The sequence below is a fragment of the Camelus dromedarius genome, chromosome 14 (genome assembly GCF_036321535.1).
Source record: "Camelus dromedarius isolate mCamDro1 chromosome 14, mCamDro1.pat, whole genome shotgun sequence".
Lineage (NCBI taxonomy): Eukaryota > Metazoa > Chordata > Mammalia > Artiodactyla > Camelidae > Camelus > Camelus dromedarius.
Window position 1 is genome coordinate 19290286 of NC_087449.1, and position 26640 is coordinate 19316925.

Here is a 26640-nt window from a genome sequence, read left to right on the forward strand (position 1 = left end):
CTTGCTTTTGCTGAGAAATATATGGTGAAATAGCCTTTTACTTCTTTTCTAATATAGTGGTAACCTGTTCCTTTGTATAGCTTTGTAGAATCCCATTGCATGGATATACCATAATTTATGTAACCTCCTTCCTATTAGGCGAATTGTAATTTTTTTCACTATTGCAACAATTTTGCAATGAATTTCCTGTATGTATGGCCTTGCATTCTTACACAAAACTTTCATAACATATATTTTTAGAAATATTATCAGCTGACTGTACATTTTATATAGTAATATAAATACAATGTATTATTAATTATTATAGTATGATTATATGATAATTATTATAATCTTACTGAAAACTATACACATAAAATTTTTGATAGATAGCACCAAAATCCCTCCCAAAATGTTAAACTAATTCATGTTGTCACCACTGTCTATCAAAATTTTTGTTTTTAATACCACTGTTGACCTTGAGTACCAATCATCTTTTAAACCCTTCCAATCTGATAGATAAGCACATTTCATCATTTAAGTTGTATATCTGCCATAATTATTAAGCTGAGGTTAAGCATTACATTTTTTATGACAGCATGAAACACAGGGCACGATGGTCTGGTTTCATCATTTTCTTAATATGTGGCAAGCAACCAGAAATGAGGTAACAAAATAGAAACCAAAATCTCCCCTATAGAAAATTAGTTTTTAGTTAAGACTCATGAGACTTTAGTGGGAAAAGGAAAAAGTGCTGAAGTTTGCTCAATTCACTACGTAGCCCAAAAACCCCAGACCCCCCTCCTTCTCCTCATTTCTCTACCAAGAAGAAGGTCACAGACCTGAGCATCTCCTGATTATCCTCCTGGATTTAAACCCCATCAGTAAATTAACCTTCACCCAGCTGATTTAAAGGAATGTTTTAGTGTTTGGACAGGAATTTGGCATTGCATGGATATAGCCAAAGGGTTTTTGATAACCTTGTTTTTCCCATCAGACACTAGCAGTTTACATTGTGCAGTCTTCAACCTCACTAACACTTGCTAAGTTTCATTGCTTGAAAATGCCTTAGACTAGTATCTCTGAGCTTGGGTTACTTAGTGTATTTGTTTCCTAATAAGAAAAGAAAATTAATACAGTTCACTATCAGTCATTTTGTTTTAAGCTTGATATTTGATTTCAAATAAAAATGAATAGTATTTGTTTCTTTACGGTGGCCTCTGTATGCACTACAAAGCATTTTAAAATAATAAGTAAGAATCTAGGAGTGTTAAGAATGAATAGAAAATATGAAAATCATTATGAATGCAATTTATTCACAGTATTAAAACAGTGGAGGTGGTTTTTTACTTTCATCATATGAATGGGTATTGGATCAGGATGCAGATATTATCTTCTAAAGTCTGAGAAGGTATTTCATAATATTAAGTACATATCTAAAATAACCAGGAAGATTTTACCATTGCTATTTAACCTTTATGCTTTGTATATCTCTAAACATGTCAAGATATATTTCTGTCTCTCTAAAGTACACACTTGGTTAATTTAAGAATTTTGTGCTTACAGTTACATTAAATTTAAAGAGATTATTTAACCTCCTTGGAAATAAATCAAAATTTTATATAAGTAGCAGAGTTTATTACATTAAAAAATTGAATTTAAAATTGAACTGCCTGCTTATATTACCCACAATGTGTTTAAATATCTTTATGACTGTTATCTATACCAAAATGATTTTAGCAAAAATTCCTTTTTATTTATACTTTACCATAGTTTTTTTTTTTTCTACGCCCATTAATATGCCTGATTTTGGGAAATTAAATGCCGTTAGCTGATTTCCATAAAAAATGACTGGAAAATTAAGACTTTTTGAATTGTTTTCAAATTCTACTTCTTCTAAATATATGGCTAATTGTATAAACTGATGTTCAACACATTTAATGAATACCTACTCTGTGTAAAACACTTTCAGTGAAAAGAAGAATATAAACGACACTGCCTCGTTGGCAGTGACTAGTGGGAACATCTGAGTCTCTTAGAGAATAGGAAGCAGGTCACAAACTCCATTCACTTGACGAGGTTTATTCAACAATCTGTAGAGTTGATGCCAATGTCAGTTACTTTGCCCCACTGTGATGCTGAGAATTTCTTTGTATCTAGAAAATAAACTACTTTTAAATGTGTTTTTATTCCAAGAAGGAGGTAAATATTTCAACCTCCTAGAAGGCTACTTTCTGTTGTACCATCTCCAGGCAGCTGTTCTCTGATAATGCTACTAACAGAAGCCCAGAGCTTTTCTGCTTTAAATTTGAATATTTCATCTCTTAGGGAAGGTAAGTCAATGTGCAACATAGGTGAGCTTTTAAACATGGGTGGAGCATGTGCATGCACCCTTGCTCCTCCTGCTTCCCCACTCTTGTCTTGCTTTCCTCATTGACACAGTGGAGCAGTAGTGAAAGTTTTATCTTTCATAAACCACATCCATCATGGATGTGTCTAACAATTCCTGTCTGTAAATCCCCGTGAACTTTCACAATGAAGATCAAATAGACCAAATCTTTGGCTTCGAGGAACTTAAAGTCCAGTGAGCTCACATATGTATTGTTAGGAAAACTCTTAACAAAAATGGGCTACTAGATTCTCTCCTTCCTGTAATATGTCCCTTAATTATATGCACTATTCCAGAAGTGCTGGAGATAACAAAATATTCCTTTTACTAATTCACTTTCCCAGATGGTCTATTCTATCTAAATAAATCAAATAACATATAGTAGGGCATTTATCTAGTGCAAGGAACTATGAATGACACAGAGAAGTCAGGTGCAACCCTTGAGCTAAGATTAATCCAGTAAGGGGGGTAAATATGTATACATATCTTTGAAAATTATTTACAACTCATTGTTTTCTAGGATATGATGATTCATAGTAGCTGGAAGAGTTTATTTTATTTCACTGTTCTGAGGACTGGAATGGGCATGGGTATGAAAGCTAAGGGTAGAAGCTGATACTGGGCACACTATTCTGCAAAATAAAGTGGGCAGTGGCAGTGTTGACAGCTGATATGAATAAGAAATCAAAGAGGAAGTAGAGGCTAAGATACTGAGTACTATTGGTGGAGAATTATAGAAGAGATCCCAGGGAATGTGATAGTCTGAGGAAGAAAATCAGATGGTGAGGATATGGGAGTCAAATGCCCAAATGTGATTCAGCCCAGGACTCCATCAAATCTACACAGAAGGGGCTAAAACTGAGGAAATTCTGATTGTGTTTAGATTTCTTATAGTAAACATTAAGGGAACCACAACCACATACCAGCTGCTGGAGGGAAGAGACAGAATCACCCCATGAGGGTGATCATTTTACATGTGGGTGTTATATATATAAAAACTTTTAAAAAGCAGCTAATTAGAATAATTAAGTATTACCTTCACTAAGACTTAATATCCTTGGACGATCTTTGAGTAGTCCTAAGTCCTGCTTATGCTCTTCATTGTCTCTTCAACTATGATCACTCATTCATTTTCAATATCATGTCAAGTAATACTTGGTAACTTGGATATTATAAGGACATTTATAGTGCTAAAACATTATAGGGAAACTACAACCTATAAGAGCGTAATTTTAAGATACCATGTCCTAAGTAGACAAGATATATTTTTGAGAAATGAGCCCTGAAGAACTCATACTTCTCCTTGCCATACAAAATTAATAAATACAAAACTCCAGATGACACACTGAAAAGGTAACCTGTTGGAAGTACATTAGTCATGAGGTTAAGAACAAGGTATTGAAGTCAGGAAGATCTAGGTTCAAATCTCATTTCTGCTAAACAGTGTCCAAATTTTGGTGATTTTTTTTTTATCTGTCTGCTTCAGTGTCTTCATCTATAAAATAGAGATGATATCTAATTATCTAGATGGTAAGAATGTTAAATAAAACAATACCTAAAAAAAGTGCTTGACATGTGCTTGATACATAGGAAGGGCTCTGTAAATGATAGTTATTATTTACCATTAACCTTCATATTTAAATGTTAATTCAGTCCATAAACAAAGCCAATCACTTTCATATCAGAAGCATTACAACTAAAAATAATCACTGTCCCCCTAGTGTATAAGCTTTATTCCAGCAGGAATAATATCTAGCATACTTAACAATCATCCCATAAGCCTTGTCACATGGATGCTGTTGAATTGTATTTGTTGACTTATTGAATGAATACGCATCCTCGGGGGAATTTTTGCAGAACATTAATGATCCTAAATAAATTTGGAAAACTACATATCTACACAGGATCAATCAGATATTTGAATTATGATTAAAGAAAAAGTTGTCGATTTCATCAAACTCCACTTTGGCTAATGTGAAGTGGAGCCAAGTTCGTGGCCATCTGTTTATGACAAAAACACCAGTAAAGGTCAATTCAGTGACTTTGGTTTCATTCTCATATTTTTATGGACAGCAATTTGTTTGATGTAATGTCATAAGGTACAAAATGATGAATAATATTTAATCTCATAGTCTAACAGAGAAGAGAAGCCATGGATGGATACAAGGAAAAGAATGGTAGAGAACATTAAGGAAGCACCATTAAAATGCACTATGAGTGCTCAAGTAAGGAAATATTTATTTACTGTTAATTATAAAACTAATTATTAATAACTGATTGATGTACTAAATCCTTATATGCTCTACATAGCTGTTCTCCCATCATCTTTTGACTTCATTCTCTACTTAGTACTCCCATTTGCTCTAGCCACACAGGCTCCCTTACTGTTCCTCCAACATTCCCAACACAATTCCTTTTCAGGGAATTTTGTATTTTCTCTGCACCCTGCCCGGATTGCTTCTTTACCAAATTCTCATAGAGCTCATCTCCTTACTTACAGATTGTTAATCAAAAATTGTTTCCTCAGTGAGAACTTCCACAGTCATCTCTGTACATTTTAACCACATAAACAAATTTCATATCACTCTTTTCTGCTCAATTTTTCTCCTAAGCACTTAACACTAAATATATTTTACTTATCTTGTTTCTTGTTTGCTTTATCCCATTATAAAGTAAACTCCATGAAAAATTTTTGTCTGGAAAGGGGGGGCAAATGGCAGGTGATCAATATATTTTTCTTGAATTAAAGACTGAGTAAACTAATGGTTGTTTGAATCTTCATAGTTCAGAGGGTACACTCACATTTGTTCTTTTGTTCTTCCTAATGACTCTGTGTAATAGACAGTATTATTTTTAGCAGAGGAATCACTTGAAGACTTCTTAGGAGAGATGACACTTGTGTAAGACCTTGAAACTTGAGAAAGAGATGTGGAGTATAGAAAAATATTACATTTCCAAATTAAAAATAAGATTTAAGAATTCTTATTGGTCCTACTATTTGATTAAAAAGAAATATTATCTATGTGACTGTGATTATTATTTTTATAGTTCAGATGTGTTTTTCATGCATGTGTGCTTGCAATTCCCCAACTTCCACTCTATGGTCACCTGACATCACAAATGGTCCTGATCAACCTTTGCATGACTTCTTCCTCTTCCAAAGTTTTTCCTTCAGCTTCTCTATTCACTGCATGGCTTTTTAGCAGGGAAGTATTTTAAAGCTTTGATTTTTAAGGAAAGCAATTTCATCATGTTCAAATTGTGTTTAAAATGCTCAGAGAAAAATATTGTCTGGGGAGCAGTATGACTGAGTGATCTGCCACATTAAGCATCAGTGTTACCTATTTAAAAAAATCAGAGTCAAGCTTTCAAATGTGGTAAAAATAGGTCTTAGAGGACTTGAGCTCCTTGAAATCACAAGCTTTATCTCTCCATTGCTGGGCATGTAACATGTGCTCATTCAATCTTTGTTTAGTGGATATTTGCTGCACTGGTCTAAGTCAGTCACTGATCAGTGGAGAATGGGGGAGTTAAAATTGAGTAGAGTTATGAATTCACTCACTTATTCCTTCAACAAAAACTAATTAAGTTCTATCAATGTTTAAGGATCTGTTTTTGGAGCTGGAGATACAATGAGTTAGCAGGTTCTAGCTGTGCCTTCAAGGAGACTTCAGGATAGTAGGAAAGACAGACATCACACCATAATATAACTCGTCTTATACGAAGTGCTATGAGAGAGAGAGAATGAACAATGAGAGAAAATAATAAGATAGGATGTTCCGGACTATAAAACTACCATTGTAACTTAAAAAACTTTTTTTAAGGTTTTTCTCCTAAATATGGCAAAGAAGATGCTCATTATAGAACAATGGGTATACACATGGAGTCAGTAGCACAAAGAACTTGAAGAGGAAATAAGATGAAGAGGTCTTTCTTTTCTCTGATAAGTTTTAAACAAGATGTTGAATATTTCAGAAACCTGAAGAAACAGAATTGAGGAATGAGGATGGTAATTTACAGAAGGGACCTGGTTCCATACATCACCATATTTGTGAATCACTATGCTTTACATGCTTTATATGCTCAGTAAGTGTTGATAGACTAAACAAGCCAATAAACTGATTTATAAGAGTAAGACAAGATAATGGGTTAAAAGATACTTAGAATGAAGAAGCTATCAAATTTGGATTATTTTAATTGGGTACTTAAAGTGTAATTTAGAGAGAAATAATATGGACTTGTACAAAGGGATTTGTATTTATTTTAAATCTTGTTCTTCAGGGCCTCAGTTTGTTTAGACATTAATTCTAATGTCTCAGCTCACTTCACCATTGTGCTAAGGATCAGTGCTGGTCTGGAGGGATATTAAAAATTTTTAAGTCTGTCTATCTATCTATCTATCCATCCATGTATCATCTATCTATCTATTTATTCTTTGTCAGTGTAGGTTACAACTGCACTACTCTTCATTAAAAACTCTCATTTTGAGATTATACCATTTCTAACTTTTAAAGTTGAAATGTCATTCTTTTAAGAAATAAATATTATTTGTTAAATCACAAAATGTTAAATAAACTCGATTAGATCATCTTTTCTATCACAGGTGAATGATTTGTAGTCCTTCCCCTTCCCCTTTGGTTTGTGCTAGCAATCTGCTTGTCTTCCAAGATAAGTAAAAACAGCTCTGATTATCCGAAATGGTGAGTGGTAGATTTTGGTGGGAGTAGTTTCTCTAGAAGAAACAGGGTTAAATGGCATCTCATATAGGAGCTGGTAAAAGACAGGTATTGTTGGTTGACTATGCTCTGCCATTATCCTTTTCTTACTTATCAACAGAACCTAAATTTCATTCAGATATTGAGCATCAATATAATAAAGGAAAAAAGGCCAGTCTATCATGAAAACACTTTGCTCATGTTTGGTTTGGATTCTCCATTATTTGGGAGGAATATCCTGCTGTGACTTTTCCTGGATAATATATTCTTTTCTGATAGAAAAGAAAGAGAAATATAGAAAAGATTTGTCCCTTCCCTTGCTTCTGACTTTGAATGGTAGGAGCTAAGGAAGTAAGGTGGAACTGTCCTCTTCAGACCATGAAGAAAAGCCAAGGGAATCATGGATAGGCTCACCCAGAACTCTGACCTTGTTCACCTGCTGAACCAACCCTGTGACCACCTACCTTCAGATGTTTTGTTATTATAGAAAGTCAAATGATTTTAAGTCACTTTTGGTTGTGCATTCTCTAACATGAAGTCAAGATCATTAAAATGATTCATGGGGAATTTGTGAATCTAGTTTAAAAGAAACTAAGTATGTGGTTAATTTATATCTTAGTTTATTGATATAGTATTCTGATCACAAGTGAATATTATATACAAAACATACACAGTGTACATTTTGAATGAAATAATAACATCCTTGGATAGTCACCAATGTAATACTTGGTTTGTTATAGTATCATTCTCAAATGCAATTCTCAAAAGTGCTGAAAAGTTAAGAATGCATTGGTTAAAGGACTAGCAATTGCAGTTAAACAACATACCTGTTAGTACAGCATCATAAATTTTTATTGCTATGAAAACTGTAAGGCTAAATTTTTATAAGACGTTACCTAAGCCCTGAATCAGTCACTCAAATGATGGGGAGGGTATTTTAGACAAATGAAAGAGCCTGAGCACCAGCTGCCTTGCAGATTACTCCCTATGGTAAGAAAGCAAAAGATAAGGGTCAAAAATCTATAAAAGTCTACTCTATGGGAAGTTTGAGAATAAAAAATAGCTTTCTTACTCTCCTTAGGATGCTTCTGGCTGTCAACATCAAAAAATAAGTCTCAAATTAATTTAACTGATAAGGAAAGCCATTGGCTTAAATAATATGATCTCCAGACTGAAAGAAGTGGTCAGGGGTGGTTGCTTTACTATCTCAACAGTGTCATCAAAGGCCCAGGTTGGTTCAGCATCCTTGCTCATAGGCACCCTAAATGATGCTGGCTAGTAGTAACTGAAACCATATCCTTTCTTGTTCATATACAAACATTTGGCATGAGAGGAAGGAAAGCTTTCATGACTCTCATTTAAATTTTAGAAACAATTTTTTCTAGATGCTTCTACCAAACTTCTCTCTGGAATTGAACCCCTTGTCCACTCTTTGATCAATTCCAGGCAAGGAGGAATGAGACTCTTAAAACAATCAGGACTCTTAGAGCTGAGAAGTAAGGACTTTTTTCCTGAGCCACGTGAGCTGCACAGGGAGGGTTACTCAAGCTGAATAAAAGTGAGGTTCTGATAGGAAGAAGAAGTAAATGGGTGAGCGTGAACAGCAAAAGAAGCCGCTTGCTTCTTATTCACTGACAGCCTTACTATATTCAGATACAGTTGTAAGAATTCTTCTTTATTAAATTATTTAATTATCGTATTATCTACATGAGATAGTGAGCATTGTGGCAGACGCTAGCAGTGACCTCCTGTGTCTATCAGATTTGCTGGGTTATGCTGTGGTAGCAACCCTGAAATCTCAGAGTCTGACCAAAAATACGCTTCATTTCTTGATCATATTACGTTGCCCAAGCAGCTTTGCTGCATGTTGTCTTCTTTTGGGGACCTAGGTTGAAAGCGTATCTCTGTATGAGACCTGGGGCCCTCTGCAGGAAAGGGAAAAAGGCGATGTCAGAACTTCATGACGTTAATGAAAACTTCTGGTGAGAAGTGGCATATGTCACTTCTACTCACACTTTATTAGGTAAAATTAAGTATTATGGCCAATTCTGATATCACTGAGTCAAGGAAGTCAAAGCTTCTCACAGGCAACTAATAATTGGGGACAATAATACAGTGTAACACCCCTAACTCACATCCACTGCCTCCTCCTTCCTCACTCCTGATGTGCACAAGTGGTGGAGCCAGGATGTGAACATTGGTCTGCACACCTCCATGCGCCTCTTCTAACCAGTGGTCTAAGTGATTGTGCAGGATACAGAATAAATTACTTTCAGATGTATTTTAAAATAAATATTTAAATTATTTTATCAATTTAGGAATCAGTGGTATTCTTAAAAATAACTCTATGTCAGTGTTTGCAGCTTAAGGTACACGTTACTATGGTTGTGGTCCACGAACATTTTGGCCTCAGGGTTTTTATACTCTTAAAAGTTGTTGAGGACCATAAAGAACTCTTATAATGTGGGATACTCCTATTTATATTTATTATAGTAAAAATTAAAACTAAAAACATTTAAACATTTAATTCCTTTAAAGTTAACAATAGTAATCCCATTACATATTAATGTAAATCATGTATTTTTATTAAAGTAATTATATATTTCAAACTTTAAAATTCAGTGAGAAGGGAGGCATTGTTATACATTGTTGCAAATTTCATTTACGTCTGATTTAATAGAAGACAGGTTCTTTTATATGCTACATCTGTGATATATGTTTTTTGGTTAAAGTATATGAAGAAAGCCCTTACATAGATAGGTAGGTAGAAGAAGAGAAATCATTTTAGACAATTTTGAATATTTTTCTTTGATACTACACTAAAACTTGACAAGTGATAGTTTCATAAACATTAGTTTCAAACAGAATCTTAAACCATATTAATAAACTTTCTGTATTCTGTTACAAAATCCAATGGTCTTGTCTGCATTTTTAATGGATCCCATTCAGGACTTTGTACCATCAAGGATATTCATTTGAAAACATCAGTTCACTAATTTATGCAGATCTTTTTGCAAAGCTAAGTTGCAAAAGATGTTGACGTATTTCATTATACAATAAAAATAATTTATTAATTTTAACACTGATCTCATCAGGAAAGTTTTTAAGTATTGGGAAGCCATCAAGCTCATGGTGGCAGATATAAGTTTTCCCATATTCTAATTTTTGCTTGAAAGCTCAAATTTTTATCACTGGCAACAGTACTGTCACTTGTCGTCCTTCAGGTGGCAGGCTCATTGTTGGTTTTTGAAAAAATTCTGCAAAATAGTCAAATATAAATAACCATAGTTTGTCTATCTATCATTCTTTCAAATAAAAATGGTGTTTTGAGAAAAAAAGTGGTTATTTCAGCTTGTCACTCAATTACACAAGTGCTTTTCTTGAGACAAATACTTTTTTTGTTGTTATTTAGAAGCGTTGTGGCATACTTCTCATTTTTCTCACAAAGAATATGTTAAAAAAAACTGTATTCAGGTAGCTCACAGTGAAAAAATTGTGACAATGAATATATGTATGTTCATGTATAACTGAAAAATTGTGCTCTACACTGGAATTTGACACAACATTGTAAAGTGACTATAACTCAATAAAAAAGTTAAAAAAAACTGTGTAACTGTATTCAAAGATTGAGGTTAATAGAATTAGTAATTTTTATTTCTTCATCAAAAACATTCTTAAGTGAAATTGGCATTCTTTTATTCATACTATTTTTCATGAGAGTATGTGGTGAAATACGGTACAAGTTGGTGCCACTGCCTTGATTCTTGCTAAAAAGACCAGCAATTTAACCCACCATTTCTTTTGCACCACCAGTGTACATTTCAACACAATGAATAAAGAAAATAATGTGTTGGTATTATTATGAAAATGATTTTGACCTTGTGGATTTCTTGTAAGGGCTCTGAGTTTATTCAGGGGTCCACAGACCAGACTGAGAATTGCTGCCCTATGGAAACCTTGTAAAGTCCAGTCAACTTAACTTACACATTCAGTTTAACAAAAAATTGCAAGTGCTTTCTCTTCTTGGCACTATGATAAGTGCTAGGGTTAAAAAGCTATATGGTATAACGTTCCTGCTCTCAAGAAGCAGGAACATTCAAGAATCATTCTAGGCTCAGGAGTAGAGCTGTGAACAGATAAGTGCCTTACAGTGCCATGAGTGTCCTTAAATAGAGAAGCAGAGCGAGTGATTGGAACGTGGAGTGCCTGGGTTAGTCTGCTGATTTAGGTAACAATATCCAGAGCTGAAAAGAGGTGAGCCAGGTGAGTAAATGGGTGACAGAACAGTGCTCTGGCCAAATAAAGAACTCTGGGAAAAAAAGATATTAGATACATATATTTCAGGATCTCAAAAAGTGAAGTTAGGAACAGGAAAATTGGGGTAAGTTTTAGATCACTTAGGTCTCTAAGTGGTTAAGACTTTAAAATGCTGGAATTAAATCAGCAAGACTAGAGGATGATTTAGGCATAAGTGATGTTGAAATTAGATTTTGGAGTGGTGGTGTGTGGGAAAGGGGCAGTTGTAAAGAGTCTAATTTGGAAGCTTTTGAGTTGGTGTCCCTGAGACACCAAATGAACTGGTGCTGCAAGAATATAAGTGTATGTATCTGAATCTTAAAGGCGATGTCATGAGTAGGGATATAGATGTGCAGCGTTAGTGTTTAGATGGCAATCAAAATCCTGAGTGGGGGAGATTGCTAAAAGAAAGGAAAAACAAAGTAGTGAACCAAGAATGGATCGAAGAGGGATTTATTAGGGGAAAAAGAACCTATGAAGGACGTTACAAACAAAAAGGTAAAGAGATGGGTGGGAAACTGTTTTTTTGGATGAGATCAGCACTTAAATCAATGAATTTGGGGTAAGCTACCCACCCTCCATAATGTAAGTGGACCTCACCCAATCAGTTGAAGATCTGAATAGAGCAAAAAGCCAGCCTCCTCCAGCAAGAGAGTTTCTCCAGCAGTTTTCTTTAGGACATCCTATGTACCATCAGCTCTCCAGGCTCTCTGTCTGCCAGTCATACTGCAGACATGGCAGTCTCCACAACTACATGAGACAATTTTTATAATAAATCATGTAGATATACGATCTTATACATGTATATGATATTTACATATCAGCATACATACATATCTATATATATCTGCATACATCTATCTATAAATGTATCATTATTTCTCTGCATATTTCCTATTGGTTGTGTTTCTCTGGAGAGTCTTAACAAATATAGAAACTATAAAAGTGTATTATCATGAAAACAAAGTTGTAGAGCAGAAAGTAACCAAATGTGTTTTTCGGGACATCTCTTCTGGTGCATGATAATGGATGCCAAAAAAAAAAAGTTTTGCTGTAATTATATCTGGGAATTTCTTGGTGCCTTTTAAAATGCACTTGCAGTACAACCCACAAAAGTGTGAATTATGTAATCTTTTAATATTTCAAATAGAATCTTTTTTTACTCAACCTCACTATTCCAGGCAGTCAGGAGGTTTTTTAAATTTTCTTTCTTTTTTTTTTTTAAACTACTTTAAATTTAAAAAGAATACCTAGTTATTAATAGTTTTCAGTTTAAGTTAGTCCCTTATTGGTAAAGGCTCTGTTTCTCATAGTCTTGCACATGCCCTCTGCTTTTCTCCAAAATGCATTTGGATTTCCAGGGGACATTAGCGTGTCCTAGTAGTGCTATTGGTTGTAGAAAAGGCACTCATATCCATGGGTTATGAGGTGTGTTTTTGGACTCTGTGCTGATTATTCTTTTGTCCATTTGGTCATTGATTTTGTATCTGACATTCAGTGCCTGAGATGGCAGCTGGTGAGCTTATGATATGTTTTTCCTGAGCTTGGCCAAGGGCCTCTTGTCCTCCCTGATAACTTGTCCCCACCTTAGTCCTCACTGGCACTTGAAATTTGGATACACCCTAATTGAACCCTAATCTACAGCTACAGTTACTTTCCCCTGTCCCAGCATTCTCTCAGTGAGCCCACTAGCCAGTTGCCTTCTGTGCCCACTGCAGGGCACTTGGGAACGTCTGGACACCTACCAAACCACAGGGTTTCCCAGCACTGACACTGGGCAAATAACGCTGGTTAGCCTCTGTCCAAACACACTACACTGCTGTCTGTACTGTGTTTAATATGATTGCCTCTGGTTGTGCAGAATCGTTCTGCGGGCGGGGGGGGGGGGGGGGGGGGGGCAGGGGTGTCACCTCACCAGAATTAGGGAAGGAATTGCCTTTCTTCTCCAAAATTGCCCCTCATCTATATAGCAAACAGCCCTTCTTTAAGGCTGGGGATGAAAGGTTGGAACATGTATGTCCACTCATCAACTAATTTTTCTACTTCAGGATTTCTTTGCCTTCCCAACAGTCATCAACATTGTCAGAAAAGGCAAAATTTCCTCTTACCCTGGATTTGACTAGGATTTCCCCTAAGTCATGTTATACTCCTTCCAGAAAAGTTTTCCAGCCAATTCTTCCTTCCCAAGGGTTTAACAGTGGAAAGACTGCAATGGACACTATTTAGATGACAAAAGATTAAAAATATATTCTCTTACATTTTAATACAATAACATATGAGGAATGCAAGAAAGAGATCTATCATACTTTTGTTTTCTTTCTTAACTTGGCCACAGAAAACTTTAATAAAAAGAATATTTCAAGAGATAAATTTTCTTGAAATTTTGGGAAACACTGGAGACTTTCAAAAAGGAATAAATGAATCACAAGACCAAATGCAGGAGAAAAGTTAAAAAAGATGAAGATTTGGGATGCACTACTGAATGGTCAAGGGAGAATTTCCTGGAGATATTAGAAAGTTTTTGTTTGCTTATTTGTTTACATTTTTATGAGATTGCAGAAGGCTGAGAAATAACCAAGAGGTAAGAAAATAGAAGCAGTGAATGCCACACTTTTTCTAAGAAGCTTGGTTGAGAAGTGAGTGAAATTGGGCAGAGGCTCTTAGAAGGGAGACCCTTTATAGAGAAATAATTAGTTTTGGTGATTGAAACATAAACCTGTTTACACTAAGGGCGATGATTTCAGAGGAAGTTATTGAAGATTTAGAAGAAAGGAGACTGAAAATTCCCAAAAGCCATGAAGATGGATCAGAGCAGGGTTACAAATGGAGGGTTACACTGGAAACAGGATGAGGGCCACCTGGGCCCCTGAAGCAGGTAACAGGTGTGCATGTGTGTAAGTGTCCAAATGCTCCTAAGTAGGGAGAACAGATGATCATAGTGGTTCAGGCCAGGCTGCCTTAAATTTTGTCAAAGCAGGAAGTAAAGATATCTACTGAGTAGCTAGCATGGGGTGTTTGAAAAAAACTGAGGAAAATCGTTATGATTTGAAAAGTCCTATAGCTCAAGTATTAGTTAATACAAAAAGTGATCAGGTGCTGAGACTGAAATCCATGAGTTTGAACCTACAGTGGTACCAGTGTGTGTGGTTGTATCATTTTTATCACACACTGCTCAGTAGCTGGATCAGAGAGAGCCAACTGTGGAACTGAGTCAGGGTTGGGATTTCCCTAACTGAAAGGCACTGAAGAACATGAATTTGAAGGATGAAGAAATTGAGGTCAGAAAGAGAAAAATAAAATGGGCACAATAAATGGAAAGATGAAGGACTTGACTGTATTCAGAAAGAGATATATTGTAGGGAAAGAAAGAAAGAAAGAAAGAAAGAAAGAAAGAAAGAAAGAAAGAAAGAAAGAAAGAAAGAAAGAAAGAAAGAAAGAAAGAAAGAAAGAAAGAAAGAAAGAAAGAAAGAAAGAAAGAAAGAAAGAAAGGAAAGGAAGGAAAGGAAGGAAAGGAAGGAAGGAAGGAAGGAAGGAAGGAAGGAAGGAAGGAAGGAAGGAAGAAAGAAAGAAAGAAAGAAAGAAAGAAAGAAAGAAAGAAAGAAAGAAAGAAAGAAAGAAAGAAAGAAAGAAAGAAAGAAAGAAAGAAAGAGAGAAAGAGAGAAAGAAAGAAAGGAAGGAAGGAAGGAAGGAAGAAAGAAAGAAAGAAAGAAAGAAAGAAAGAGAAAAAAGAAAAGAAAAGAAAGAAAGAAAGGGGAAAAAAAAGAAAAGAAAGAAAGAAAGGGAGGAAGGAAGAAAGAAAGATCATTCCACGTTGGCTGCACCAATTATTTACATTCCCACCAACAGTGTACCAAGATTCCCTTTTCTCCACATCCTCTTCAACACTTGTTATTTGTTGTCTTTTTGATAATATCCATTCTGGCAGATGTGAGGTGATACCTCGTTGTGGTTTTTATTAGGATTTCCCTGATAATTATTGATATTGAATACCTTTTCATGTGCCTGTTGGTCATCTGTACATCTTCTTTGGAAAAATATCTATTTATTTCCTCCTCCAGTTTTTTTTTTTTTTTTTTGATGTTGACTTGTATAAATTCTTTGTGTATTTTGGATATTAATTCCTTATTGAATATATCATTTGCAAATATCTTTTCCCATTCAGTAGGCAACCTTTTGTTTGTTGATCCTTCACTGTGCAAAAAGTTTTAGTTTTACGTAGTCCCATTTGTTTATTTTTGGTTTTGTTTCCTTTGCCTGAAGAGACATATCGTGTGTGTGTGTGTGTGTGTGTGTGTGTGTGTGTGTAGCTAAGACTGATTCAAAGTGCTTGCTGCCTATGTTTTCTTCTAGAAGTTGTATGATTTCAAGTCTTACCTTTAAGTCTTTAATCCATTTTGAGTATATTATTTTATATGACATGAGGAAGTCATCCCGTTTGATTCTTTTCCATGTAGCTGTCCAGCTTTCTCAACACCACCTGTTGAAGAGGCTGTCTTTTTCCCCAGTGTATATTCTTGGCTGCTTTGTTGTAAATTAAAAAAACCCACCTGCCCATGAGTGTGGGTTGTTTCTGAGCTCTCTGGTTTCATTGATCCCTGTGTCTGTTTCCGTGCCAGTGCCATACTGTATTGATGACTCCATAGTACAGTTTGAAATCAAGGAGGTGACATCTCTGGCTTCATTCTTTTTTCTTAAGATTCCTTTGGTTATTTGGGATCTTCTGTTTTCTGTACATATTTTAGAATTATTTGTTCTAGTTCTGTGAAAAATGCCATTGGTATTTTGATAGGGAGTGCATGAACTCTGCAGATTGCCTTGAGTAGTATGGTCATTTTAACAATATTAATTTTTTTGATTCATGACCTGATAAATCTTTCCATTTGTTTGTGTTGTCTTCAATTTCTTTCATCAGTTTCTTACAGTTTTCCAAGTACAGGTCTGTTATCTCCTTAGTTAGGTTTATTCCTAAGTATTTTATTCTCTTAGATGTAATTGTAAATGGGATTGTTTTCTTAATTTCTCTTTCTGATAGTTCATTGTCAGTGTAAAGAAACACTGCTGATTTCTGTACATTAATTTTGTTTCCTGAAATTTTACTGAATTCATTGATGAGTTATACATTTGTACTTTCATGGTGACTGGTATTATTATTTAGTGATCTTCTTTGCCCTAAGTAATGTTTTTGCGTTAGACAGTTTGGTCTGATTAGTAATGGGACCACACTCTCTCTCTATAAGTATTTGCCTGACATACAATGTCCCCATCTCTTTATTTCCAGCTTTTATCTATCTTTAGGTGTTCCAAGTGTCTCTGAAACAGTAGTGGATATCCTATTAAGTTGCATATACCAGCTTTTAATACTTTTAAAACAGTTTGAGACTGTCTTTTAATGAGTACATTAGTTACATTTACATTTATTGTCACTGCTCACATTTTTGATTTATGTTTAACATCTGTTTTTTAAATCATAATTTTAGCTTTTTTTCTTTTTTCCTTTCATGCTTTGTATTAGATCTGTTCAGATTGTGTTCATACTTTTTACACCATACTTCTTATATCACATTCTTTCCTGGGGATTTAAATTTCTCCACACCGAAGTATAGACTTTAGTGGCTATTTCAAACAGGCTATGACTGACAAACTGTCTTAGGCTTTGTCTAAAATCTGTTTGCTTTTATGCTTGGTACTCAATTCACGTGAAAATACAATTTTAGACTGATGTTATTTTTTTTCCGTAGCATTTTGAAAAAGATATTCCAACATTTTTCTATCTCCATGCTATTATTGCCATCTGCCTAAATATCATTCTTTCTAGGCAAACTGTCTTTTGTTTTAAGCTTTTTTAGATGTTATATATGAAATTTTTAAAACTAAACAACTTAATGCATGTAAAGCAAGTAAGAACAGAGCAAGGCAAATAGTTAAGTACAAAACAAATCTTAACCACTGCTGCTCTTGTTGCTTTAAACACACATTTTTTTTTCTTGCAAACTTCTTTGTCTCAAGTTCCTGAGTTGCTGATTCTTCTGTTTGTGTTTTCTGGTAACTCTCCCTTGGGATGAATTGTTTTCTTACCTGGTGGTGGTTTGTCAGGGTTGTTTGTTTTTGTTTTCTTTTCTTTTTTTTCCTGGGGGAGGGGTATGACTGTAGTTCTTTCTCAGTGAGAGCTCTTAGAACTGGTTGATTTTTTGTTTTGTCTTATTTTATCTTATATTCTTTTATTTTACTTCTTATTGAGTTATATTTGACATACTGTAGTAGAGAATCACCTTTGTTTTGTTGGAGGTTTTCAGGGACACCGTGACCTAGCCCACGGGGATGACTGCAAGAACAAAGGATGCCTGCAGCAAGAAGATTACAGCAATCAACCACACCCGCTCCCTTATTTTTGGATAAAAGGAGCCCGCATTCTGACTAGAGCAGGATGGTTCTCCAAGACATTAGTCTGCCATCCTCTTGGTCTCCCAGCTTTCTGAATAAAGTCGCTATTCCTTGCCCCAACACCTAGTCTCCCGATTTATTGGCCTGTCTTGCCGCGAGCAGAACAAGTTTGGACTCGGCAACAATTTAACGTTGTGTTAAATTTAAAGTGTACAACATATTGATCTGATACATTTATGTTGCAATAGGACTGCCATAGTAGCCTTAGTTAACACCTCTATCACGTCACATAGTTATCATTTCTTTTAGTGTTGAGAACAATTAAAATTTAGTCTCTTAGCAAGCTCAATGTTTATAATAAAGTTTTATTGTCTGTAATCACTGAACTGTCCATTAGGTCTCCAGCATTTATTTATCCACTAATTGCTAGAATATAGTCTTAAACAGCATCTCTCCCACACCGCACTCCCCAGCTGCTGGTGACCATCATTTTACTCTCTGCTTTTATGATTTCAGTTATTTTTAGATTCCACATATAAGATATACCATACAGTATTTGTCTTTCTCTTTCTGACTTACCTCACTTAGTATAACATCCTCAAAGTTTATCTATGTTGTTGCAAATGGCAGGATTTCTTTCTTTCTCATGGCTAATTAATATTCCATTGAGTATATATACCACATCTTTATCTATTCATCTGTTGATGGATCAGTAGGTTGTTTCACTATCCTGGCTGTTGTGAATAACGTTGCAACAAGCATGAGAGTGCATATGTCTCTTCAGTAACCTGTTTTCATTTCCATATATATTTAGAACTGATTGATGAATTGTAGGGTAGTTCCATTTGTAATTTTTTAAGGAACTTCCATGCTGTTCTCCATTGTGAGTAACTGAACCATCTTATAATCCCACCAACAGTGCACAAATGTCCACTTTTCTCCATATCCTTGCCAACCCTTATCTTTTGTCCTTTGATGAATGCCATTCCTACAGGTATGGGGTAATATTTCATTGTCTCTTTTAAAATTTATTTATTCATTTTTAATTGAAATTGATTTACATCATGATTTTGATTTGCATTTCCCAGTTACGCTGAGTACCTTTTCATGTACCCACTGCACATTTGGATGCCTTCTTTAAAAAAAAAATTGTCTATTTAGTTCCTGTCCCTCTTTCTTAATTTAATTGTTTGGGCTTTTTGGTTGTTGAGTTGTATGAGCCCTTTATAAATTGTGGATATTAACCTCATCAGATATATGATTTGCAAAATTTTCTCCTACTCTGTATGTTGCCTTTTCATTTTGTTGATTGTTTCTTTTGCTGTGCAGAAGTTTCTAAGTTTGGTACAGTCCAACATTTGACTTTTTCTTTTGCTGTTTATGCTTTTGGTGTCATATCCCCAAAAATCATTAAGACTAATGTCAAGGAGCTTCTTCCTTATGCTTTTTTCCAGATTTTTGTTTTCAGATGTTATGTTTAAGTCTTTAATCCATTTTGGGTTAATTCTTATCAGTGGTGTAAGATAAACGAATTTCATGCTTTATCAGTTTTTTTCTGTGCCCACCTATTGTGGAGATTTTTGTTTGTTCTGTTTTGTTTTGTTGTTTGTTTTTTTTCTTTCCTCTGAGTAAACCCATGTGTTCTAGGATCTGAAACTTTCCATATTGCAAAGTTTCGTTTTGGATTCTCTAGAATTTTGCTAATTTTGGATCAACTTTTATATTTTAAATCTTGGAATCCCTATTCCACATAAGTAGTATCAATATGAGCCCCAAACCATGAAAAGCCCAGCATAAAAGGGGAGACTTTCTTCACCTCATTTTAGAGTGGAAGTGAGCTCTTTCCGGATGTCACCTTGTGTGGGCATCTGGGTTTCAGACTGGGTTTCAGATTCTCACCTTGCTCTGATCCAAGGTCTCATCTCCTGCTTTTCTGATGTTTGTTAAAGACAAACACTAAACGTTAGGGATTATAGCTGGCCCAATGCCTCTCTAAGTTTCCAGGGCATCAAGTAATATCCTTATTGAAATGGCATTTGGTTGCTTCTTTTCTGTCATCTGGAACTCTTCACCTCTTTCATTTGAAGTGTATGTATTTTTAAATTGCTATGTTTCTTAAACTACTTATATATATTTGAACAGGAGACTTTTCCTTGCCAAGTCAATTTGCTGTAATATTAGAAATCTATTTGTTTTTTATCTCAGCATATAATATGTGCTCAATTAACACCAGTTTTTGGTTTTATTATTGAGCATGGGGGTGGATATACAGATCCAGTGTTTAAGAAAGAGATCTGTTTTTATTTACTATAGTCATTCACTAAGAAGAACATACATTTTTAGCTTGTTAGAGACTTCATAACAACATTATCTTCACTGTTTGGTGAGAAGCATCCTTCATTTCTTTCTGTAAATAAGGAAACCTAAGATGAGACTAACTGAATTACCCACAGGCAACAGATACAACCAGGATGATTATCCAAGACATTGACTTCACATATGGAGTTCTTTCCTTTGTAAAGATGCTTATAAGTTTAGGTAAGACTTTCCAGACATGAGTGTTAGTCTATGTAATGACAGTTTAACTCATTATGCTCAATGAGTAATATAAAATATCAAAGGTGTATCAGAAATAAGTCAAAGCTTCTATCAGTATTTAGTGTGCTAGTCTATTTCACCTGCCCTGAAATCTAAAATGTGGCCAAAGCCCTTGGGTCAAGGTGAATACATGATAAGCAACTACTTTCATAAGAAATATGAAGGAGAAAATGGAAAATTAATGTGACATGATTTTGTAAAGAAGTTAAAGTTACTTCTTTTAAATTGACTTAACTCTAAGAGGGGAACCATAGTTGGGACTTAAAACCATATAACTATCTTATTTCTTTTTAGAATACTAGTAAAACTATTTAAGTTTTTAACAGATTCATTCCAACCTTGCCTATGGAAATTTAGCCTGCAGTCATTTGTCTGAGATAAAGAAGCTCATTTGTTTAATTAATACATCATCTTAAACAGTGTGTATGGACACACACATACATATATGTTATATTTATAAATGTTTTAGTGTAAAAATCTGGATGACTTTGGACTTCATAATATAATGGCTTTAACTTCATACAGAATTAACTGCAGGGAATACATTTTAAAGATACAGTTTTCTATCTATGAACATAAGAACTAGGGTCAAAATTAGAGATAATCTAGTTCTCCCTTTTTATTTCAAAGATGAAATAACATCAACACATAGTACCAAGATTAGGTTATAATTCTTTTCAATATATTGAAATATAAAAGGTAAAGTAATGAAACTTAACAAAATAAACTGTTTATTTTATATATCTTAAATTGGGGTGTATAAAATATCCCATTACAGCTGAGATCCATTTATTCTGTATTTTACCAGATCAAGTTACATTTATTTAGACAACAGAATTGATTTGTCTGAAGATTCTTTGTTTTTAATGTGGCCACTTCACATGGTGAAATCAATTGAGTCAATGATACAGAGCTCACATTAAAGTATTTTTTAAAATGTTGGATCTAGCATTTTTTGCTTTAATGTTTGTCACTAAATTTGAAATCAGACACTACAAATATTGACTTCCTCTAATAATAACTCTCTTGAAATAAAAAAAAAAGTTCATAATAATAACATTGACAACAGTTTTCCACTGGCATAGCAGTTTTCCAAATATGGACTATCTGGATTCGATATCAGACCAGTTAACTTAACCTGTTTGTGCCTCAGTTCCATCTGCAGAATGGGGATTACGATATCACTGTGAGAGTGAAATGTGTTGAGCATGTAAAGCACTTGGAAGAATGGCTGGTGCATATTTAAGAGTGAATGAGTCAGCTATTTGTTACAGCTTTTGTTGGTGGTAGTATTATTTTCGATTTTATTTTGTTAAGAACACTTAACATGAGATCTACTCTCTTGACAAATTCCTAAATGTACAATGCATTATTGTTGACTATAGGTAGCAAGCTGCACAGCGACTCTCTAGAGCTTAATCATTTTGCTTAACTGAAACTTTAAGCTCATTGATAAGCAACTCTCCATTTTCTCCTCCTTCCAGCTCCTGGCAACCACCATGTCACTCTTGTAACCTATGAGTTTGACTATTATTTTTTATTACCACTGTAATAACTCTGACAGTGGAGCGTCTTCAAAATGGCTTTGACCACCTGATAAACTGGAGTAGAAAAATGTATATTGAATTGTTTAGGTCACTAAGATTTATAGGGTAATTAAACTACTATAGAATTTAATTACCCTAATCAAATGTGCTGTTTCCAAATGGAAATTTAGTTCCTGGTCAAGAGCAGGACTTTGATAATATGATTCCAGATGATCTAAAGCTCTTTTCATTTTCTGGGTTTATGTTAAGCATGGTTCTCAATGACTGAAAGTGGACTAACATAATTAATGATAATATTAATATTTCAGATCACTCAAACTTGAGTCTTTAGTAAGGCTAAAGGTGAGCATACAATAAAAAAATTATTAATTCAAATATAGTATAACCAGGGTAGATTGAAACTTCCTAAGGCAGCCTTCTCTGAGGTATAGCCTAATTCATCTGTTAAGTATGAATAATAAACTATTTAAATTACTAGCTCAGATTAGACTCTTATCTTCTTTTCTTATTTTTTCCATATGTGGTTCTCTGTGCCCAGCAAAGGAGAAAGACGTTCATAATTAGCAATTGAAAGATTAGCAGTTCTACTGATGTTTAGCCACATTTTTCTCACCTCAGAACATTTTAATGGAGTATATTGTGATGCTTTGGTTTATATATAATTACGTTTACTAATCACGCCGTAGGTCTATAGGTTGAAAACAATTTTTAGACCACAGGGTCATAATTGTAATAGATGTTGTGTTTGCCTTGGCAGTATTTATTTTAGCTCTTTCCCATTCTGTAGCCACCATTCTAGGATTTTGACCACCCCATGAGCAACAGTTGAGTTGAAGCAACCAGGGAAATTCTGTGTTTCCTGCCACAGTGGTTTAGGGATGGGCACCTGACTCAGGCCTAAACCATCCGGTACAAGATATTCTCTTGATCAGTGTGAATGTGACCACAGTTATTTCAATCAGAGGGGAGCTTAGGGCATTGCTGGCAATGGTTGGAGGAAGAGAAGCCCTTTCTCATCTGGATATTATCAAGGAAGAATTAAGCAGTTGTTTTTTTGCCATGAGAAAAGCAATCTGAGGATGCAGCTAGTCCAAGGTGATGGTAGGGTTGAGAGAATCAAAGGGAAATGCTGCTGCAAAGAAATGCAGATGCATTTTTGAAGACATTTAGTCTTTAAACGAAAAAATTTCCCAGCAATCCTTTGACGATCTAAAACACAGTCAGGGTCTGATCAACTTGCATATTTATTGCTATGCCCCAGTTCAAGACACCTCATCTCTTACCTGCCTAATTGCAACAGGCTTCTAACTGGCCTCCCTGCTTCTACCTTTGTCTCCATTCAGTCTACTCTCAGCACTGCAACCAAGTAACTTGTTGAAGTGTATGATCTTGCCACTTCTCTGTTCACTATCCCCTAATAGCTCCCCATCATATTCAGAATCAAATCTAAGTTTCTTATAATAGCCTGACACTGCTCTGAACAGTGTTTCCTCTCTTGACCCATCTTTTTCCACCTTAAATCTCCCTCATTCTCTCAGACCTGAGTGATCTCCTCTCTGCTTCTTAGCATTCCAGGCAAACTCCCATCTGAGGTTCTTTCACCACCTATTCTCGCTGCTTTACCCCCAGGTTTTCTCATGGACACTCCCTCGTTGTGTCCAGGTCTTTATTTCAGATGTGACTTTTTAAGACCAGACTATTTGGACAAGCACCACCCCCTTACACACACATACACACACACACACATACAGACAAACACAGGCACTCACCCCAACTCTACTTGATTCCTTCTCAGCTTTATTTTTTTCTCTATCATCATTATCATCATCTAATTACTATTTTACTTATTAATTTTACTTATTTTTGTCTTCTCTTAATTTAATATAAGTTCCAGGAATGCTTCTCTTTGGTTTGCTTTTTTATCTCCAAAACATTTCCTGGCATAGTGTTGGCACTTAATAAAAACTTGTTGAATGACTCATGAATCTCTGAATGAAATTGTTCCTAAAGTCAATCTCTTTTTGAATTTTTAATTTACATAAAGAATATATTCCTTTTATTATTTAAGTCAATTTCAGTTGAACTACCTTTTCCTTGCAACTGAAAAAAGCATTGTAACTGAGACTGTAATGAAATATTTGATGGACAGAATGAGCTTGCCAGAAGCAAACCCTGAGATGAGAATTCATGTGACAGTGACTTATTAGGAAAAACTTTGTTATGGGCTGAATGGTGTCCTGCCAGAAGATGTTGAAGTCCTAACCTCAATACCTGAGAATGTGACGTTATTTGGAAATAAAGTCCTTATATATATAATTAGTTCATATGAGGTCATACTGGAGTAAGGTAGGCTCTTAATCCACTAAGGACTAGTGTCCTTATAAAAAGGGGAAATTTAAACACAACCTTGAACCTAAGGAGAGGGCTAAGATCAGATGATGCACCAACAGCAAAGACTGCCAGCAAACCACCAGAAGCTAAGTCTGGGGCATGAAGCAGATTCTTTCCCACAGCTCTCAAAGGAAGGAGCCTTGATAACACCTTGACCTCGAACTTCTATCCTCAAGAACTGTGTGAAAGTAAATTCTAATTTGTGGTACTTCGCTAGGAAAGAAATACAGACTGCTAAGGGATTAAGGAATTGGGACTGGGTCGGGATAAAAGGCAAGCAAAGGGGCAAAGCTCCACAAAAAGGTGACCTTGTTCCAGTGTCACAGAACTGTATGAACAGTGTAAGTCCCAACTGAGTTGTCCTGGTCAGGGACAGGAGAGCAGGACTTCAGAGTTCAGGTACAGAGCAGCCATTGGTTAGGGGTGCCCATTGGGTGCAGGTGGATGGGAGGGGTTCTTCTGGGTTTCCCTGTGCTCAGACACAGCTTGTTCCAGCAGCCAGAGGCCAGCCTGTGACAAAGATCCATGGGTGCTAACTGCCAGCTCTTGGGAGGAAAAAAGGAGTGGATTATATGTGGAAAATTGACAAAGGGCATGATGATATGGGCAAAGCACTGAGAGTATCTGGCACAGTGGATTGAGAAGCAATTAAGGGACTTTGAATAGCTGGAGAAAACGGGGAAGTCAGTCAGATAAATAATCCATTGCTTTCCTGTCTAGTGAGGTTCTAGGGGTTTTATTTACTTACACTGTTTGAGATAATAAACTTGGAAAAGACTCCTATTATAAACATAAGCTGTGTACTGAATATCTATAAATAATTTCTGAATGTTTAAAAACATTTGATTTGAACATCACAGAAAAACAAAAATGGGAATAAATGAGAAAGTAAACTATTATGATATAACAATAAAAAATGTATGAAGGGCACAATTGTCTTTTAAATAATGTGTGTGAGTGTGTGTGTGTGAATCAAAGGGATTCATATTTCATTTGTCTGCAGAGCCCTAGAAATGCAGGGAAAGCAAAAAAGACCCCACAAAACCTGATAATCAGCACCCTTGATTTAATCAAGCCCACACATTGTTTCTTTCCAGGTAGAGAGGCAGTTTCATTTTGAGATATTTTCTCACCTGCCTGCAGCTGAGAGACTGAGCAGGATTGGTTTCCAAAAGTTAGACATGAAGCTCTTGATTCCACGGCTTATTAAAAGAGATTGTGTCTGTGTATGCACCCAGTTCCAGCAAGGTCAAAGAATTGTAGCAATAAAAGATACTGTCGCCAACTATATAGTTGATTCTGTGCAAGAATCCACTGCCTTTTCTACTATACTCAGGTCAAGACTGCATTTTAGTTTTCATTTGTGACTCTTCTTGAAAAGGCTTTTCATTTCTTACAGGTCATTATTTTTGATACATTTGATTGAATCCAGGAACTACACCCATGAACTATCTGACTCAAGATTCTGATCCTAATACTTAGAAAAAGTAAGGATTTGTAGTCATAGATTATTGCATTGGCCTTTTTTTTTTATTGTAAGTTATCTTGTATATAATGGGCACAATAAATATTTCATTTTAGAAGACTTTATTAGTGGCTTAGCTAACAGCCATTTATCCTTTCCTCTTGCTAGTAAAACTATAATTTCATTCAAGAAGCAATGTATCTGGCCACATAGATGAATCAACATTTGTTAAAGTCTATCATAACTTGAACAATTCCATTCGTCCCTAGTCAGTTACTGTGTTGACCAACGGGATGCAAACATCTGTGAAGGGACTTCTGGGAAATATTTTTCTAAAGGGAAAAAGTTTAAGAACTCCTTCTCCTCTCTTCATTTAGGAACTTGTGACCCTGAGGCAAAAAGCCAGAGACAGAAAGTCAGCAAGATGCCCGAGAGGAAGGATTGAAAAACACCTGGGATCTTAACAATGTTGTTGAGCTCCTATAGACAAACTTGGGACCAACGACTTCTAGTTTCGTTAGTAAACACTGAGTGTCTCTACAGTGTAAGCTACCATCATTCACGTCTCCTTTTATTTGGCAGTAAATGCAGCCTAGCTGAGACAACTGTCTTTTGCACACTTATCAGGCATTTGTCTGAAGAATTTCTTTATTTTTATTTTTGATATTTGAACATGAAACTTGTGCCCCTGTGCTTGTTAACTTCCCAATATTCTGGTTGCGAGTTATTCTTTGGTGTCACACATTTGTGATGTGTTTGTGATTATTTTATCATTTTTTTCCACATAGTCTCTCTGTTTTAGATCACCTTCTACACATGCTTTATTGGTTTTCATTCAGCATTCTCCTATAATGTAGGGTCCTTGAGTTAGACAAAGCT